This window comes from Budorcas taxicolor, chromosome 1 (assembly GCF_023091745.1).
Source record: "Budorcas taxicolor isolate Tak-1 chromosome 1, Takin1.1, whole genome shotgun sequence".
Classification (NCBI taxonomy): domain Eukaryota; kingdom Metazoa; phylum Chordata; class Mammalia; order Artiodactyla; family Bovidae; genus Budorcas; species Budorcas taxicolor.
This window is the reverse complement of record NC_068910.1, coordinates 98,855,996-98,876,981: the sequence shown is the minus strand read 5'-3', so window position 1 is coordinate 98,876,981 and position 20,986 is coordinate 98,855,996. Positions and strand designations below refer to the sequence as shown.

The following is a 20,986-nucleotide window of genomic DNA, read 5'->3' as shown; positions in this document are numbered from 1 at the left end:
AATAATAGCAAATGAAGCAACTGACAAACAGCTAATCTCAAAAATACACAAGCAACTCCTGCAGCTCAATTCCAGAAAAATAAACGACCCAATCAAAAAATGGGCCAAAGAACTAAATAGACATTTCTCCAAAAAAGACATACAGATGGCTAACAAACACATGAAAAGATGCTCAACATGACTCATTATCAAAGAAATGCAAATCAAAACCACAATGAGGTACTATTTCACTTCAGTCAGAATGGCTGCAATCCAAAAGTCTACAAGCAATAAATGCTGGGGAGGGTGTGGAGGAAAGGGAACCCTCTTACACTGTTGGTGGGAATGCAAACTAGTACAGCCACTATGGAGAACAGTCTGGAGATTCCTTATATGAAACGAATCACCAGTCCAGGTTCGATAGATGATACTGGATGCTTGGGGCTGGTGCACTGAGACGACCCAGAGCGATGGTACGGGGAGGAAGGAGGGAGGGGGGTTCAGGATGGGAAACACGTGTATACCTGTGGTGGATTCATGCTGATGTATGGCAAAACCAATACAATACTGTAAAGTAATTAACCTCCAATTAAAATAAATAAATTTATATTTAAAACAAAAACAAAAAAAAAACCTGGAAATAGAACTGCCCTATGACCCAGCAATCCTACTGCTGGGCATACACATGGAAGAAACCAAGAATTGAAAGACACACGTGTACCCAAATGTTTGCATACAAAAATTTTAAATGATAGATTGCTACAAAGAAAATAATTATGACAGTTTATCTCATAAAAGTTACTTATTAGTTATTAAATATGAAAAATACAGTATATAAAATAGTAGGTGTTTACACAAATGTATAAGGAACAGCTTCATAACATGTTTTATATATTACTTCTATTTTTTCTATGCCAATATGATATAAATTATGGCATTTTATAAAGTAACAAAAGAAGTGATGTCTACTCATAGAATGACATGAGTTTGTTACATATTAAGGAAATTTCAAGGTAATTACAAAATGATTTGTTTTATCTAGATAATGAAATTATTAACTTTTCTTTAATGTTGTAATTCATTGGATGAGACCACAGCTATAACAGGCGAAAGGGACTTGAGTATGAATTAAATCAAATATATTGAACAAGATGGCTTCCAGGATCTTTTATGTTATTCTACTACAATATGCATTTCATTTCACTGTGTAATAAAGACACTATACAGTACCAAACATACCATATATTTAATCATATTAAATTATAAGACATATTTGTAGTAAATTTGAATTTATTAATAAATATATATATATCTTTATGCTTAAGAGACGTTATTTAATATTAAAATTGATCTATCAACACTTAAAAGTGGAGAAAACTTCAGCACTTACATATTTTATTTTAGTATGAGTTATAGTTACGTGAAGAGTGTATGTCTTTTAACAGAATTCTTGATTGGTATGTCTTTTATACAGTCACAGCTAAAAATAAGAAATAATATGTGCATGCATTTATATAGTACAACTTTTTATATTTCTAATCAACATTAAAGCATATCTTTTTATTTATTCAATTCTACATTTGAGTTCCTCTAAAATGTATAGAGCATTAATATTTTTTTCTAAGCTTTTATGTAGCGATTTTGTTACAATTAAAAGGCTGGAAATTTTTTGCTGTTTTCTAAGCTATTGAATTTTGAATTTGAGTTTGTAATCTTCCACTTTTCAAAATCTCTCACTATACTTATTAATGTGGTTAATTATATAAATTCTAAAAAAGTGGTTAATTATACATAAATTATATATAAAATTATATAAACAATTTATAATTGCTTAATATTAAACCATAGTTTAATTATTGATGATAAATTAATTTTGATAAAGCATGATTTTTTTTAACATGTTATTGTATAATATTTGCTAGTATTTCATTTAGGATTTTTCCTTCAGTATTTGTAAGTTAAAAGTGATTTCCATGATAGTCACAATGGAGGAAGGAGGGGATGGGAAGAACTGAAAGAGTAGCTTTGACATGTGCTCACTACCTTGTGTACAATAGCTAGTGAGAAGCTGCTGTGTAGCACAGGGGGCTCAGCTCTGTGTGCTGTGATGACCTAGAGGGCTGGGAAGGGGGTGAATAGGAGGCAGGCTCAAGCAGGAGGGGATATTTATTTACTTATAATTGATTTAGGCTGTAGTATAGCATAAACTAACACACCATGGTAAAGCAGTTATCATTCAATTAAACAAAGTAACTTCCAGTGTTCTTTTTTCCCCCTGCTCTATCTTTATAAGACTTTTAACTACTGATGTCTTGATGTCATTATATTAAGAAAATGGAAAACTTTTAAAATAGCACCTATTTAAGATTTGATATAGTTAGCAGAGCTGTGATATAAAGCATATCCTTACACAGTATCTGTAATTTTGCCTATTTATAAATATATGTTTATAAATTATATCTTCCTAGAAACATATCTTGGAGAAGGTAATGGCAACCCACTCCAGTACTCTTGCCTGGAAAATACCACGGACGGAGGAGCCTGGTAGGCTGCAGTGCATGGGGTCACGAAGAATCGGACACTTACTGAGCGACTTCACTTTCACTTTTCACTTTCATGCATTGGAGAAGGAAATGGCAACCCACTCCAGTGTTCTTGCCTGGAGAATCCCAGGGACGGGGGAGCCTCGTGGGCTGCCGTCTATGGGATCGCACAGAGTCGGACACGACTGAAGCGACTTAGCAGCAGCAGCAGCAGAAACATATCTATTACATATAGGTTTTCGAATCCTTCTGCCTAGAGTTATGGTATGCCTTTAATTATTTTAATCTCTTCTTTATTGGAAATCTTTACTCTCTTGATTAATTTTATATGTTGTTGATCTTTTCTTTTTTCTAGAAAGATAACTAAGCATTTGAAATCTTTACTGATTTCTTTGCTGACCTTACCAATTCTGTAGTTTGCTTTCTAACTAGTTAATTTCTGCTTTTATCTTTATTTCCTCTCTTCTAGATTTTTACATTAAAATATTCTGGTTATATACAGTTTTTAAAGATTTATATCTGCTTGTTTTTATTTCCCCTTTCTTCCTCCCTTCCTCCCTCCCTTTCTTTCTCTCTCCCAACCATGTTCAGCACTATGATTTTTCCTGTGAATGACATTTCAGACAGTCCTTATGTATTTTATAGATTTTCTGTTTTCAAGTTAGATTTTAATCAAAGGTTTTTTCTTTATGTTTGACTCATGAGTTTACTTCTAAATATTGTTTATATTGCCACTTAAATATTTTCTTTCATTGTCATTATATTCTGGGATTATTGAGTTCATGACAGAGAAAATAATTTATAATACTGCTTTTACATTATCTTTTACTGATTGCTGTTTTCTTTGCTACTCCATAGGTAATTGATTAAAAAATTAGTCATATATAAAAAATACCCCTTATTTTTAAGGCAGAATTTTTTATATGTCAATCAATTATATTTTTGCTATTATTCAGCTTATGTATATAGTTAATATTATTTGACCTGTTAAGGTCAAATGTATGTTTCTACAACACGTAATGCCACATACACAATTTCTAGATAATTATCTTTGCAATCCATGTTTATGTGTGCTCAGTTGCACAGTTGTGTCCAACTCTTTGCAACCCCATGAATGGTAGCCCACCAGGCTCTTCTGTCCACAAATTTTCCAGGCAAGAATACTGGAGCAGGTTGCCATTTTCTGCTTCTGGGGATCTTCCTGACCCAGGGATTGAACCTGTGTCTTACATCTCCTGCATTGGCGGGAGGATTCTTTACCACTGCACCACCTGGGAAGCTCCTCTTCTTCCTACTACTGTCAATTTGAAGTGACCATCTTTATTTCATGTATTGTTGCTACCTGAACTCAAATTAAAGGGTTGAAAAGATTATATAGAGCAGTGGCTAATGAGAAATTTTCCAGGTGGTCTTAAAAGGGGGAGCAAAGTTCACAAGTGTCAAGCAATGTTTTACTTGATAACCAACAAGTAACAAGTTTTACTTGATAACCAAGTAACAAGTCCATCACTTAGGGCACTACCTAAATATAAAATATAAATGAGAAAATGTAAAATTCAAAAGTAATATAAATAAAATCCAATTAAGAACTTGTCTCAGAATCTTCATGTGACAATTTAAAAAAAAAAATGTTTGTGAACAGCTCTTGAAAAAAAAAATATTAGCTTTTATGTTGTGTAAAAGGAGCACCAGCTTTTGTAATTAAATAGTTATATTGTCAACTACTTCCTATGATGAAAATGCCAAAGTAGGCTATATCTTATCAAAATAAGTCACATAAACACAATTTGGAGTTTTAACAAAATATCATTTAAATCTTCCCTTTAAAAAAATATAATTAACAACCTATCAGAAGTAGAGTGCACAAGCTCCAAAAATACAATTAACTTCTTATGTCAAAGAAAAAAAAATAGAAAACTAACGAAATAAATAAATTTGTCAAAGCCTTAAAAACAGGTTTTCTGCCCTAAAGTTCTGAGATAATTGAAGATCAGGGTCTTGAGAAACAAATGTTTTCTGCTATCCATGTATGCAGGTAATGTCATCAGTGAGGCGAATGTCTACAGCAGATATACCATTTTCCTTTTGATCATTCAAATACAAGGAAGAATACAAAAAATACAGCATCAGGTCTGCTTTTCTTAAACTGCTAGAATTCAAGCTTTTATCCTTTAATATGTAATAAACATTACATATATATCTACAGTGAAAATCATTACTGCCAAATACCCTGTATTGCTGTACTAATAGTTCTTTTTCTCATACAGAAGGGAATATTTGGGAAAAATAAGGGACATTTTATTTCAAATGCATTTATGTATTGAGAAGATTCAAGGTAATTTAACATTGGTAGATGATACTCCATATAATTGAAAACTGAAATAAAAGATTAAAATTAATAGCATTTTCAAGGTATAATCCTCATAAATTTATGAGAAGATAACCTTATTAATCAAATTACATAAAATTCATCTGGGTCAATTTAGAGCCAAATTGTCCTTGAACTAGAAAAACATCAAAATGAACCTGTTTGCTTTTTAATTAGTATGGATCAAGACGGAAAATTAAAAATTAGCCCTTTAAATCCTCTGGGGTTACCAGGGATTTTTGAAATTGTCATTTTAGTTTGCACAGATTACACACTGACTTCTTCCACCTCACCCAAGCATTGGATTAAGCATCACATAAGGTTAGTATTTTTTGTCTGAAAATTACATTTATACAGAGAGAATGTAATGATGAGAACTCCAGTTCATGTTTCAAAATCACACAATCTAGTATAATGATTCTATAATGATTGTCATTTTTTTGCACAGTTTGTAATCAGATATGCATAATGTTCAAATGTACTCTCTAAACTAAAGATTTGGTGTCCTATTTTCCTTTTCAATGGATATGTAACTGAAGAGAAAACTAACACCCAGTTTGTTTCACTTCTGATATGAATGTGAGAAAAAGCTGCCCATCTCTTTTGTTCCCAGCCTACAAAGTAAGTTTCATTTGACTAGGAAAGATACTAATTTTTATATTTTGGCATACTGCTTTTTTAAATATCCTCAATTGGGAAAAACAAAATTGAATCTCAAGTCTAAAATTATCCTACACGTGATGTTTTAGAATGCCATGGTTAGCTGGAATTTCATGATATGATGAACTGGAACTTTCAAGTTACAAATCATAAGGCCATGTCAGAAAAAATCTGTTTCTGATTTCTTCAGCTACAGCTCACATTTTCCTCTTAACTCTGTCTTGGTCTGTCTGAGATTAATTTGCAGGAGATGTTCAGTAGAAAGAGCAAGACATTATTCACTTAAAATGTAAGATAAAAATATCTTTTTCTTTGCAGTTGGTATAAAAATGTCATGGTCTTTCATTATTCTTCCCACACTTATTGAACAGGACATGAAATTTCAAAGTCTTAGAGGAGACAAAAATTCTTTGTAGCAACTTAAACATTTCCCTGGGTTTGATAGCTTTTGGAGTGTGTAAGCTGGAGAGGTTCAACTCATTAGCCAACACTGATAATCTGCTAAATTCTCTTTCATTTGCTCTTTCAGGAAAGTGTCATTTGCTTGGCAAAAGAAAAGTGTGGATTAAGCAATAAGAGTTAGATCTTGTACTTCACAGCCTGATGCAATAGAACAAACTGTGTAACTAGACTTGTTTCTTTGCCTGGAAAATCCCATGGTCGGAGGAGCCTGGTAGACTGCAGTCCATGGCATCGCTAAGATTAGTCAGACACGACTGAGCGACTTCACTTTCACTTTTCACTTTCATGCATTGGAGAAGGAAATGACAACCCACTCCAGTGTTCTTGCTTGGAGAATCCCAGGGACGGGGGAGCCTGGTGGGCTGCTGCCTATGGGGTCACACAGAGTTGGACACGACTGAAGCGACTTAGCAGGAGACTCAGTTTAAGTTTTTATTCCATGATTTAACAGTGTGTAGAACTCTGAGCATGAAAAGTGTTAGTGAAAGTGTTAGTCACTCAGCTGTGTCCAACTCTTTGTGACCCTAGCCCATCAGACTCCTCTGTCCATGGAATTCTCCAGGCAAAAATACTGGCGTGGGTTGCTATTCCTTTCTCCAGGGGATCTTTCCCACCCAGGGATTAAAACTGGGTCTCTTGCATTGCAGGCAGATTCTTGACCATCTGAGCCATCAGGAAAGCCCTTGGATCATGGAAAGAGCAGCCTGTTAACGTTACTCTCAGTGTCACTTTATTCTTCCTTTCCTTTATTCCCCCTACCCAAGTACATCCTCACTTATTATTATTTTTACCATCTAGTATAACTGTTGTTATTATTTGCAATATGCATTATATTTAGTTTTTGAATATAGGCATAGTTTAAATAAATACTAATAAATTGCTGGAATCTGGGAAGTTGTGTAGCTCAGCCTGTTCCTCTGCTCTGACAAAGATAAAAAGATTTAGGGGATAAAGCGTGTAGCAGGAGGAGGACAGGAGAAGCAGAGCAAAGGGGTCTGTTCATATTCTCAAATTAGTAAAACTCACGGTGGTGGAAAGTTACCACCAGAGGAATTCCTAAAGCAGAATGGTCCTCAAAACATTCTGCTCATGATTTCAATAGGTTTAAGGTCACCTCCAGGTAGAAGTCACCTGAATCTCTAGCAAATCCTCACTTGTTACAATTGGCAGCTTACTCCTAGTGGAAAAAACTTTCAAGACTAAAGATACACTTGCCTTCAAGATTCTAAAATCTCATCCTCTTCTCATCCATTACTCTCTAAAATAAAAATAAAATATTCAACAGTTTAAGTGCTTCTTCACAACTTCATCAGGTCAGGCAGAGTTTCCCTGTTGGTAGGGAAAGGATTACCCATGTAATGGGATGAGGTATATACTTCTAAACTCAGAATCTTTCCTCTGATTCCTGCCAACACACTGACAATTCTGTCATCATAGATGAAAATTGTTGTGTCAATGCACTAAGGCTTGTGATTGACCACTTCAGGGGACACATTTTGACAAAGCAACATCCCACATTAATTCCTTATAGTATGTTAGTTAACCAGAGAGTAGTGTTTTCAAAAATTTGCAAAATGTGATACTGAAATACTTCTGGGAAGATTACATGATTTGGTACTGAGCCAAACATTGATAACAGGTTATTAAAAGAAAAAGCTTTAGAAAAGCTATAAGTAGAAACCATTTATGACTGCTCCTGGAGTCCTATTACGATAAATACACCAGGTCGTGTCCTGATTGTGGTGCTGGGAGAAAAGGTGACAGTAGATGGAGCAAGAAATGATTCCTGCTTTTATTAGGAGTTAGCAAGATGGAAGAAGAAGGATGTTCTTTGCAGAGGAAAGCATGTGGCTTAGGCATGAGAGAGACTTTTGGAAGAAACTTAAGATCCTTTCGCATCTCAAGGACCAAGAAAGGTGGTCTATTCTGGTCAGTGGAGGGTGTTCCTGTGGGGTAGAAAATGCCCTGAGAGGGACTATGTCAGTCCAAGGGCATTGGTGAGAAACTGATGGGTTTTGCATAAATTTACATTTTATGAAGATGTCTCTAAATGCTTTGTGGAGTATGAGAGAGAAGAAATAAAATTTGCAATCGGGGGAAAACGTGGCTACTGCAGAAATAGCCAACAGCAAGGATATTTTTTTCTCTATGTTTATTATTATTTTGCTAAGAATTAGACTAGGCTTATTTTATGAATAGGATAAAATTAACCTGCAGATTCAACTCCAGGCAAACGTTAGATAAAGATTTAACTCTTCATGAAGCACGGCATTCATCTTGCATCCCTTTATCTCTGTACATTGGAGTATGGCATAGCGCCATGGTTTTGTTTCCTAACTGTGAGCTGAAGCACCCCATGGGACCACAGTGACCTCACAAGAGCACTGTGGAACATTTTAGATTTGTCAGAGAGTCAGAGCAGTATTTGTTGAACACCACATGAACTACTAGCCAGTGACAGATCAGGGTTTCAATATTAGATCGCTCCACATTCCTCTCTGTGGTGCCATTACTTTGTGAATCTGGGGTTTCAGTATCTGCTGTGATAAAAAGCAAGTACCATGTAAATAGCAATGGGTAAATCATATGCCATTTTTTTCTAGAATCTTACTTATTTTGACATTTAAAAACTATAAAGGAACATTTTGGGCTTTTATTTCTGTTTTGTTCTGTTTCGTCTTTTGTAAGATTCTCCATCAGTTCTATCATTCATTAACTATAATCTTCCTTCCTATCTAGTGCAATTATAAGAGAATTTGGATACTCCTTGTCATTCTTTTTTTTTTTTCCTTCTTCCAGTTTTATTGAGATATAATTGACATACAACGCTATGTAAATTTGGAGCTTCCCAGGTGGCTCAGAGGTGAAAATAATCCTCTTGTCAGTGCAGGAGATTCTAGAGATTGGGTTCAATTCTTGAGTAGGGAAGATCCCCTGGAGTAGGAAATAGCAACCAGCTCCACTAATCTGGCCTGGAAAATCCCAGGGACAGAGAAGTCTGGTGGGTTATAGTTCATGGGGCTGCAAAGAATCAGCTACAGCTGAGTGACTGAGCATGTGCTATATAAATTAAAAGTGTACAGCATAATAGTTTGACTTATGTACATCATGAAAAGAGGCTCACAATAAGATTAAGGACCACTCTTCATCTCATATAGATAAAACATTAAAGAACTAGAAAATAATATACAATTTTTCCTTGTGAGAAAAACTCAAGATTTACTCTCAAGTTTTATGAATAATGGAATGAGAGAGTCGCTCAGTAGTGTCCAACTCTTTGCAACCCAATGGACTATATAGTCCACGGAATTCTCCAGACCAGAATACTTGAGTGGGTAGCTGTTCCCTTCTACAAGGGATTTTCCTGACCCAGGGATCGACTCCAGGCCTCCTTCATTGCAGGATATTATATCCCTAGTACTTCTTTATTTACAGCTGGAAGTTCGTACCTTTTGACTACCTTCATCTGCTTTCCCTTCCACCTCAACCTTGCCTCTGGTAACAACAAATCTCACCTTTTTCTGTGAGTTTGATTCTTGCTAGAGAAAAGGATACATGGTCTGCATCTGGCCCATCAGTTCAGTTCAGTTCAGTCGCTCAGTCATGTCCGACTCTGCGACCCCATGAATCACAGCACGCCAGGCCTCCCTGTCCATCACCAACTCCTGGAGTTCACTCAAACTCATGCCATCCAGTCATCTTATACTCTGTCATCCCCTTTTCCTCCTGCCTGCAATCCCTCCCAGCATCAGGGTCTTTTCCAATGAGTCAACTCCTTGCATGAGGTGGCCAAAGTCCTGGAGTTTCATTCCTTCCAAAGAACACCTGGGACTGATCTCCTTTAGAATGGACTGGTTGGATCTCCTTGCAGTCCATGGGACTCTGAAGAGTCTTCTCCAACACCACAGTTCAAAAGCATCAATTCTTCGGCACTCAGCTTTCTTCACAGTCCAACTCTCACATTCATACATGACTACTGGAAAAACCATAGCCTTGACTAGACAGACCTTTGTTGGCAAAGTAATGTCTCTGCTTTTTAATATACTATCTAGGTTGGTCATAACTTTCCTTCCAAGGTGTAAGAGTCTTTTAATTTCATGGCTGCAATCACCATCTGCAGTGATTTTGGAGCCCCCAAAAATAAAGTCTGACACTGTTTCTACTGATTCCCCATGTATTTGCCCTGAAGCGATGGGAACAGATGCCGTGCTCTTAGTTTTCTGAATATTGAGCTTTTAAGCATCTGGCCCATAGACATATTTTATTTTGAACCCATGGGCTGGGTTCAAATATACATGTAAGTAAATTTATCCATAAAGATTGTACACTGTAATATTATGGACTATCTTTTAAAGTCAGATAATTTGACAACACTTGACTTACAGTTTTCCAGCATAGCAACAATCAGCAGAAAACACAGGCTGCTCCCTTCTGAAGAAAGTTTTTCTCCTCACTCTGGCACAGTTCCTACTAACTTACTCCACACTGGTCTTAGTAGTTACTGGAGTTTGTCCCAATATAATGTGACAAGAGAGATTTAAGTTAGGGTTCATTACTTAAAACATGAAATTTGAGTGTGTTTTTGCCATGCATCTGTGAGTGATTCAGAGAGTGGACGTGGTTCTGCAGCTATTAATACTAGTATTATTAGTTGATAAGATGTTTTTGATATTATTCCACATATAACAGGCATTATTCTAAACACTTTACATTTATTATTTCAGTATACTCATAGCAATATTACAGTCACAAAAATTCTACAACGTAGTGTTCTCACTTTTTAATTATGGTTGTGTCGAGAACTATGAATGTTCTCAGATTTTATCCTTGTCACAAGCTAACAAGTTAACTTGTCACAGCCTCATAGATGCCAGCAGAAGATCTGAGGCTCTTGGGTTAGAGACAAAGGAATGTATTGTCATTCAGCAGCTTGCAAGCACTGCAGCGTGCCCTGATTTCTCTTCCACTTAAGTGCCATGGCTACAGCGAGCGGTGGATTCCTGGGTGCTATGGCACACAGTATGCGTTTATCAGCCGAGGTCAGATACCCTCAGTCTTTTGTAATGGACTGCAAGAAGACTGGCCCACATCTGCCATTTGTCCTGAAGCAGACATCATCTTGACTGAGCTGGCCAGTAAACCAGCTGTCTGCCAAGAGGGAGATTTTGTCTCTATCTTCTAAAGCTGTTGGCTAAACAAACATTTTTTAAATGGAAGGATGTCTTTTTACAATGGTCTGAGACAGAGAGGATAAATAAATAAAGACTAATATATTGCTTTAAACCTTTTGTTTTCAAATAACATTTCAATTTTCTTGCACTAAACAATGATAGCATTATAGATTTGATATAGAAACCTGCTGTAGGCAGTAGATGGAGGAGAGAACAAGACATCTACAAATTTTTTTAAAAATATAAATTTATTTATTTTAATTGGAGGCTAATTACTTTACAATATTGTATTAAGTTTAATGGGAACATAAACTTTGAGAATAAAATGAGACTACTGAAACATCATTTTAAAGTATCCCATTTATGAACCAACTTTGACTAGTAGTTCCTAAATCTTTCTGCTCCAGATAGTTTTAAAAATCATAGTTTCTATGAGTCAACCATAGGTCTATATATTAAAAATAAAGCTAAAATTTAATTTTAGGAAGTTCCCCAGGAGAATCTGATTTGTAGTCTTAAGAGAGCATGGAGATCATGTAGTTCTGAAGGGTGATCTCCAAGTAGGAGAGTGAAGTTGAATCAAGGTGACTTGTGTATCACCTCCAGGAAGTAAAATGGAATAATGATTGTACTTCAGGAAATAATAAAATTAATACATCTTTCTACTCTGTGAAAAATGTGTGTTAACAAATAGTGCAGTGTCAAAATGTAAGGAAAGCCCAAAGAATAGACTCTTCTATATTAATTCATAAATATTCCATGAATTCTTGGGGACTCGAGAACTTGTTTATTCGAAAGGTATAAGCTGTGGAAGCAGCACATCAGGCAAATACAAGCTGATGAAATTGACTCCTTATGTTTTTATATCTTTGTATCCATGCTTACGTGATTAATAGTTAATTGTCCCAGGTACACTGCTATTAAGATAAAAGTGTCCTGGATTAAATAAGCCATTCAAGGTTCATCAATATTTTAGATTCTTTCTCTCCTTCTTGGTGACTCTTGCTGCCATCCATCATAACTCTTCCTAATTCAGTGATAAAACTTCCAGTTTTCTTGAACAATTTTTCTATCAAGTTCACAATTAACTTTTCTAATAGAAATCCTATAATGACCTTGGGAAATTCCCATATCCAGCTGAAAAAGACATTCAGAAGTCCACAGCTCTATATCAATGGCTTACAAACTCATAGCTCCAGACTTGCATATCCTAGTATTAAATATTAAATTCTAATTTAACTATTATTTCATTGCTTTAAAACCTTTCTATTCTGACTGAATAGCAGCTGGGAAAACCATTCATATAGCCACCCTCTGGAATACCTAGATGTTTTCCACCTCAGATTTTTAATTCTAATAGTCTTTATTTGCCAACATGCCCTTAATTTTGAGATGTTATACTCCTTTACTTTCACTCTCTACTCCTCTTATTAAGTCCATCTGTTTGTTTAGTCTATTATTCCACTTTGTATTAAAAATCATCACTCATTAGAACCCTTGATCTCTTCCTTTTACGTTTCTTGCATAATTTTTGTGCCTTTGCTTCTTCAATAAAGAATCTGTACATTCATTTAAAACATGACCTATTCAGAAATCCAAGAATAACAATAAAAAATTGTAATTTTGAACTACTACAAGTTCGTGGAACCCAATCTCAGTTGAACACTGAATTTTCTGCTCATTATATACTCTTTTACATGATCCCAAGCTCAGCTTTAACTGATTCTATACACCCAATGGGCTTCACAGGTGGTGCTAGTGGTAAAGAACCCACCTGCTAATGCAGGAGATGTAAGAGAGACAGGTTTGATTCCTGAGTGGGGAAGATCCGCTGGAGGAAGACATAGAAACCCACTCCAGTATTCCTCCCTAGAGAACCCCCTGGTGGGCCACAGTCCATGGGGTTGCAAAGAGTCAGACATGACTAAAGCGACAGCATGCACACACATACACCTGATAACTACTCTTGAGTTCCAAATCTGTATACTTAATCATGTGCTCAATATCATGCCTCTATTTAGAAATATCAAATATGCAAGCTTAATACACTTAAAACAAGCTCACAATTCTACATCACCAGTGTTACTTATCTCAGTAAACATTTCCGCCATCTATTAATGGTGTTTCTCTAAAAACTTATATGTTTGGTAACCTAGCTTGTGACATCCTGTTCTTTAGTCCATAGAACCAAAGAATTAGAAAAACTGCAGATTTACATGTTAAATTATTCTACCCTTTTGTCAGTAGTTCTAACAGCCTTGTCTAAACCACTGTCCCCTCTCATTAGAATAGGTCCTTAACATTTCTCCCACTGTCCTCTCTTGCCCATCTCATAAATTTGTTCCCCTGTAGCCAGAAATATACATATCTGATTATAGTATCAATATTATTTTTTGCCTAAAACTCATTAGTTTCCTTTTTCCTTCTTCTTTCCCTCCTATCCTCCCTTCCCTTCCTACTTCTTTCTTCATTTTCTAGTTTTTCTTAGGATACAAGCTCAAATCCTGAAAATAAGTTTAAGGCTCTGCAGGATCTAACCCAACTAACTACCACTTACTTTCATTCTATTTTTTTCGACAATCTGTATTCCAGTCCCAGTGATACCCTTTCTGGATTTTTTTTAAATAGCTACCTTCTTCTTCACTTCAGGACTTGTGTACTGGCTACATCCTGTTCTCGAAATACTCGTCTTCATCCTTGTCTTTTAATTCCTCAACATCACATCTTCCACAAATCCTTCATATCCAGCAAATATCACTTCCTGAGGAAGATTACCTATGAGGTAATCTTTCTTGGAGCAAAGCAAGAGGGTGCTGTACATCTTTTAAATAGCATTTATGAGGACATTTACAGAGGCTCTTCTGGTAGCCTAGTGGTTAGGACTCTGGGCTTTCAGTGTTGTGACCTGGGTTCAATCCCTGGTTGGGGAACTGAGAACCCACAAGCCCTGCAATGTGGCCAGGAAAAAAAAAAAAAGACACTGACTCTACCTTGGTTTTTTTCAGTCCCCATAGTTTAGCATAGTGTCTGATAGGAGTAGATGATACTTATTTGTGGAAAGAAGGAAGACATGTTTCCCAGAAACTTCAATGTGTTCCTCTCCAATGTATTTTTTTTTTTTTTAATTTCTAAGGCATTCATTTCAAAACTTCACTGCTTTCTTAAATATCCCTTCTATGCAATTTTTTTTATCCATCTTGGTAAATTGTCTCTCCTACTTTACAGATAAAGCACAGGACATTAAGTAAGAACTCTATTTCCTGAACACACTTCCCATTGTTGGCAAATTGGTATCTGCCCATTATTGTTATCTTCTTTCCTCAGTCTCATTGTACAGAGGGTCTTATGTGATCAACAGTAATGCTTACAGTCAGATATAACTTATATAAAGTATATTATATTTTAAAATAATGTTAGATTTTATAGATAGATCTACAAATATATAAAATCATGACATTTTCAATATGTGGGGATTTATTTTATCTGCTTATCTGTTTAAAAACATTTTTTTCAACCTCTCTTTTTTTCCTAGCTCTATTCTTAACCATTAAAAAAGAAGTGCTATATTTATATTATTCTTCAAAAATGATAATTGACTTCATGCTGCCTTCTATCTGCTTTGTATCTCTACTTTTCTTCTCAGACAATGCTCTTGATAGATTACACTGACTTTCTCTACCTTTTACCTCCCATTCACTTCTCAAATTCTATTATCTGACTTTTATGCAACCATTTCATTAAAACTGTTTTTTCAAAACTCATCAAACTCTCCCAGTAAAAAATAAAAATAAAAAACCACTTTTCATGTGCTGTAACACTTGGCTTCTCCGAGTGATTTGGCACTATGGGCCTCCCTGATAGTTCTAAGAATTTCACACACTAGGCTCACCAGATATCATCTTACCACTTTGGCCACAACTCTGCATCTTTGCATTTCTTAACATAACCTTTAGATCTTTTGTGTGTGTGTGTGTGTGTGTTGTTTATTTTGCTTTTTAAATATCAGAGTATAAACTTTAGCATTCTTCTCTTTTTAATTTACACATTTAATAGAATATAATTTTAATAAAAGTTATAGTTAATAAAAAACTTACACTTCACCTATAGAAAAGTTTAAAATCTGTATTTCTATCCTGGATAATTTATATCTTATGTTCTAGTTAATGATTAAACAACTTCACTTAGCTCTTGGTAAGGCATTTTTAAAATTACATGTTTACATGTAAAAACATGGAACATATCTCATTTAAATGAGAACATTTCTCATAGAACATCTCATGGAACATGTCTCATTTTCCCCTAAAACACCAATCTTTTATTCTTTACTCTGATAAAGTACACCAAATACACCAGAATCCAAGTTGAAATCCTGGGAGCCATTTTTGTATTTCCTACCCTTTTACATAAAATTTTTTACCTCATCACTTACAAAATCTGTCAGTTTTACTTTCCCAAATCTCTTGGCCTTTCCCTCTCCTCCATGCCTTTGGCACCTGCTCTTCTCTAAGTCCTCATTTTTAATTACCTGGATTTTTTCAACGGCTTCCTGCCTTTCTGTTTTCCTCAATCACCTACCATCACACTCTTCAGACTGATCTTTCAAAAATCTAATCTAAACTTTCTTCATTTTAAACTATTGCTCTTGAGTAAACTCTAAACTTTTAAGCATGACCTACACAATTTCTTATAATTTGCTCCTTCCTGGTCATAGAATAACTGCTTATTGAATCAATAAATGCATGGATAAATAATTGAAGGCTTATCTTTCACCAGTGTTCCTTTTTATGCTTAATGCTAGCCAAATTGAGTGTGTAACACTGTATCTATAAAATGTTGCTTTGCACATTCTACTCTTCCCCTCATCTTTTACATTTCCAAAGCCTAATTGCATTTGAAGACACATATCTTCCAGATAAAAACATTGTTGGAGGAACTGAGGAAGCATTATTCCCTAGGTTCTCAGAGAAGGTCAAATTGCACTTGCCAGAAATGTCATTAAAAAGTGTCAAAATTTAGAAAATTAGCTGCAGAAATAACAAAATCTAAATTGTCATTCTATTTGTTTTATCTCAATGAAAACAGGATTACCTCAAAACAGAAGTGAAACATGTACGTATCACCTGCAAGAATTACACATGTATGCTTCTCTACTACCATTTCATAATTATTTTGATTATGCTTATCCTGTCTTTATCTGGTGAGATCACTACGTTAAGAAGCTTCTTCATTTAATATTCATTTCACCCTTCTCTTCTTTCAAGTTATGTGTTTTTTTCAGTGAAAGGTAGACCTCATATACTACTTATCATTACTGAATGCTTATGGTAAAATAAAGGTTCAAAAAATATATAAAGAATAAATTGATGAAAAATTATATATTTGTTTTTTTCTAAGGGCTTGATTTCCCTGGATTCATTGATATACTAGTTTTCCTACTGATCAAAGTAAAGACCCAAATTATGGGCTTTGATGACTATTTTTAAAAAGTACATGAAAAGCAAAAAACAAAACTAATGATGAATGGCTTAAGGAGTGTGAAAACATCACCTTCACTACATTTTAAATTATTAAATCGTAACTTCAATATTATATAGATGACTTATATTAACCAAATACTATGGAGGCAAAAGTTCAATTGACTAAATTAAAAAAAATCCCATTAAAAAATAATATATTTTTTTGGGATTTTCTTAGAATATTAATGTTTTTCTTTTCCCAATTAAAAATATTAATGATTGATTCCTGGCCAATGGCAGTTTGAAATAAGGTTTAAAAAAATAGAACAGTCATGAGAAAGATATATTTGCAGTACTCTGTCATATCTAGACAGTTCTCACATTTATAATTATGACTCCTGGTTTACAGATTATGGCTATATAGTCAAGAAGATGTAAAATTTAATGATTCTAATAACAAAAAAAAGTTTTAGTTATGCAAATAATACAATGAGCTTTCACTGAAGGTTCATCTTGGAGGCTTAAATTAATTCTTTATTCAGGTAATTATATTTATGTTGTTTTATCTTTGTGTCTCATTGATCAAACTTTGAAAGATTTTCCGTTCAGTTTTTGAACACTTAAGCCGTTAGTTGTAATTTCAAAGAACACTTTCATTTTAAAGTCAAATTGCACTGAGAGAAGAACGTGACAGCCTAGGCCTTGGATAGACTCTACAAAGGTCATTTATGGAAAAAATAAAACAATTACAGCTCCACTTTGATAATAAAATGAGGCTTTCAGGACTAGGATGGGGTAAAGGAGAGATTAAGAATAGTGGGAATGATCAACACTGTGAGGACAGGATTTTCAGAAGGAACCCTTTATCTTGTTTTAACTAATACATTGCTAAAACTAGATATTTAGGAAAAGCCAGTAAAATAACTAAACCCAATAATGTTTTGTTCAGATTTAAAAATTAGGTCCTGTCAGGTTGAGGTAGGGATATACAGAAACTAACATATAAAGTGTAGTTGCTAAATTTTATGAAGAAGAGTTTTATCTCAGAATATGGTGGCACTAGTGGTATAAACCCATCTGTCACTGCAATAGACAAAAGAGAGATGTGTTCAGTCCCGGGGTGGGAGATCCCCTGAAGAAGGGAATGGCAACCCACTCCAGTATTCTTGCCTGGAGAATCCCATGCACAGAGGAGCCTGACAGGGTACCATCCATAGGGTTGTAAAGATTTGGTCAGGATTGAAGTGACTGAGCATGTCTGTTATCTGTGTATTCCTGAAAGAATAGTAACAAGAATTCTATACAGGTATAAGTGTTTCAAAAAAAATTGTCCTTTTACATGAAGAAGGTCACAAAATCAAAAAAGTTGTGGAATTAGAATCATTCACATAGTAAGATAATAATAGAAAAGTGATGAAGAAAATACAAAATGGTTTCACATAAACAATTTTTAATAAATATTAAACATATATATACTTTAAAAAAATTTCTATGATAATATTTATAAAATGTAGCAGTTTGTCTCAAGCATCTGAAATAAAGATCAACCTTTTCCTTAATTTTAACAGTTTTTAAACTAATTTATCTGTGATAAAATTGTTTAAAGTAAGAAACAAAGAAGAATGTTTTAGAATTACTAGAAATATAAGAAAAAATTGAAATTTAAGTAATCAATGAGAAGTAAGTCTGCTAAATCTTGAATGTGTTTAGGTAATTTCCCAAACACTTTATAGAGTTCTTTAATTTACTGGAGGATGTTAAATATATTTTAATCAACTGAATTCATTAATGGGCTGTTTTATGCTAAGTGGCTTCATTAGGTCAATATATCAAAGATGAATATTAAGTTGTACTAATTATAGTAATAAAATATTTTAACATGAAAATGGTATCATTAGAAATTAATAAGCCTGAATTCTAAAAATGATTAATAGTATATAACTTCAACATATATTGTAATGATACATCCTCCATATTTAGCAAATCATCCATATTGTAACAATACCAGAAAATCAATACTCAATAACCTTATGAGTAAATAGTGTAATCATTTTAGAGATAAGGAAATTGGAATTTAAGGTATAACTCACATACCATGGACCAGGGATCCAACTTAGGTGTTTCTGCTACTGAAGAACATTTAAATGCCTGTTAATATGTTGTTAGAAAGCCAATTATAAATTAAATTACTTTTATTTTAAAAATGTTTCTGATTTGACAATTGATAGGTTGAACTAAACAATATGCAATTGCACTGGGACTCTGCCTTATCTTATTCACTTTAATCACATGACAAATCCTTAAGTTTTAGATTTTGAAGAGGATTTACATGATTTAAAGGATGATCTATTGACCACATATTATAACCTTCACTTAGCAATTGCCAGTTAATCTCATTGCCATTCACAAAGGTGCAGCCATTTTTGTCCTATATTGTTTAGCTGGTTAATTGGAAGAAAATTGATAAGAAACATTATAAAATATAACACTTACTGAGTATTTGTTATGAGTAAAGCACTTTTGAAATATATTAAGTGTATGCTGCTGCTGCTTCTGTTAAGTCGCTTCAGTTGTGTCCAACTCTGTGCGAGCCCATAGATGGCAGCCCACCAGGCTTCCCTGTTCCTGGGATTCTCCAGGCAAGAACACTGGAGTGGGTTGCCATTTTCTTCTCCAATGCATGAAAGTAAAAAGTGAAAGTGAAGTCGCTCAGCCATGTGTATAAACATATTTAATTTTAAAAACTACATTATAAGGTTGATACTATTATAATTTACCATGCTTTTTAGATTGGGAAATGGAGGCACGGAGAGTTTAAGGAAGGCCACATACCTGGGACAGCAAAGTGGAAAAAAGAGCCCAGATAATGTGAGTCCAGAAGCCATGATTTTTATCATTTTTCAATAATCATTTTAATTCAATGAACATGGATGTCAAACCAAAATAGGAAAGAGCATCAGAAAGTATGTCTAAGCTGTGGATTTTGGCTACAAAGTGATTGATCATGAGAGACCTGTAATCAGTTGAAGAACTGTGAAAATGGACCGTATACATTAGTTTTATGTACATTACAGCTAGAACTCAATATTTATTTTACTAATATAACATGATGTTAGAAATTTTACAGATAGGACAATGTTCAGGTATATATAAAGTTTCTGAGAAAATACTGGAAGGAAATGAGTGTGTAAATTGAAGTGATGGGAGTAGAGATGGGCATATGGCTAGGAAACTGTGGCCATAGGACGAAATACTGAGGTCAGTTCAGTCCAGTTTAGTCACTCAGTCGTGTCCGACTCTTTGCAACCCCATAAACTGCAGCACACCAGGCCTCCCTGTCTACCACCAACTCCTGGAGTCCACCCAAACCCATGTCCATTGAGTCAGTGAAGCCATCCAACCATCTCATCCTCTGTCATCCCCTTCTCCTCCTGCCCTCAATCTTTCCCAGCATCAGGGTCTTTTTAAATGAGTCATCTCTTTGCATCAGGTGGCCAAAGTATTGGAGTTTCAGCTTCAACATCAGTCCTTCCAACGAACACCCAGGACTGTTCTATTTTAAGATGGACTGGTTGGATCTCCTTGCAGTCCAAGGGACTCTCAAGAGTCTTCTCCAACATCACCGTTCAAAAGCATCAATTCTTCTGTGCTCAGCTTTCTTTATAATCCAACTCTCACATCCTTACATGACTACTGGAAAAACCATAGCCTTGACTAGACGGACCTTTGTGAACAAAGTAATGTCTCTGCTTTTTAATATGCTGTCTAGGTTGGTCATAAATTTCCTTCCAAGGAGAAAGTGTCTTTTAATTTCATGGCTGCAATCACCATCTGCAATGATTTTGGAGCCCCCCCCCCCCAAAAAAAAAACAAATAAAAAATAAAAATAAAAATAAAGTCAGTCACTGTTTCCACTGTTTCCCCATCTATTTGCCATGAAGTGATGGCACCAGGTGCCATGATCTTTGTTTCCTGAACTAAGGTCAGAGTCTGATAATTCATCTCTAATCTTTTAGCTTTTCAGAACATTCAAACAGAAATGAGTTGGAAGTGAAGAATTATGTTAAGTACGTTACTGACAGTATTTCGAATGACAAAGGGATTTTAGCTACAAGTTCTCATTTTAAAACACCAGAAATTAGACTGGTTCCTGAAATAGTGGTGGAGGACTCAACTTAAGAAACACCTTAGAATTCACAATGCCCACTGCTGCTAAGTCGCTTCAGTCGTGTCCAACTCTGTGCGACCCCATAGATGACAGCCCACCAGGTTTCCCCGTCCCTGGGATTCTCCAGGCAAGAACCCTGGAGTGGGTTGCCATTTCCTTCTCCAATGCTTGAAAGTGAT

At 35.0% G+C, this 20,986-nt stretch overlaps 1 protein-coding gene across 1 annotated transcript in view; it reads right to left on the bottom strand.

Moving 5' to 3' along the window:
• CADM2 (cell adhesion molecule 2) overlaps window positions 1–20,986 on the bottom strand; it is a 391,593-nt gene that overhangs the window by 50,187 nt on the left and 320,420 nt on the right. The window lies entirely within an intron of this gene.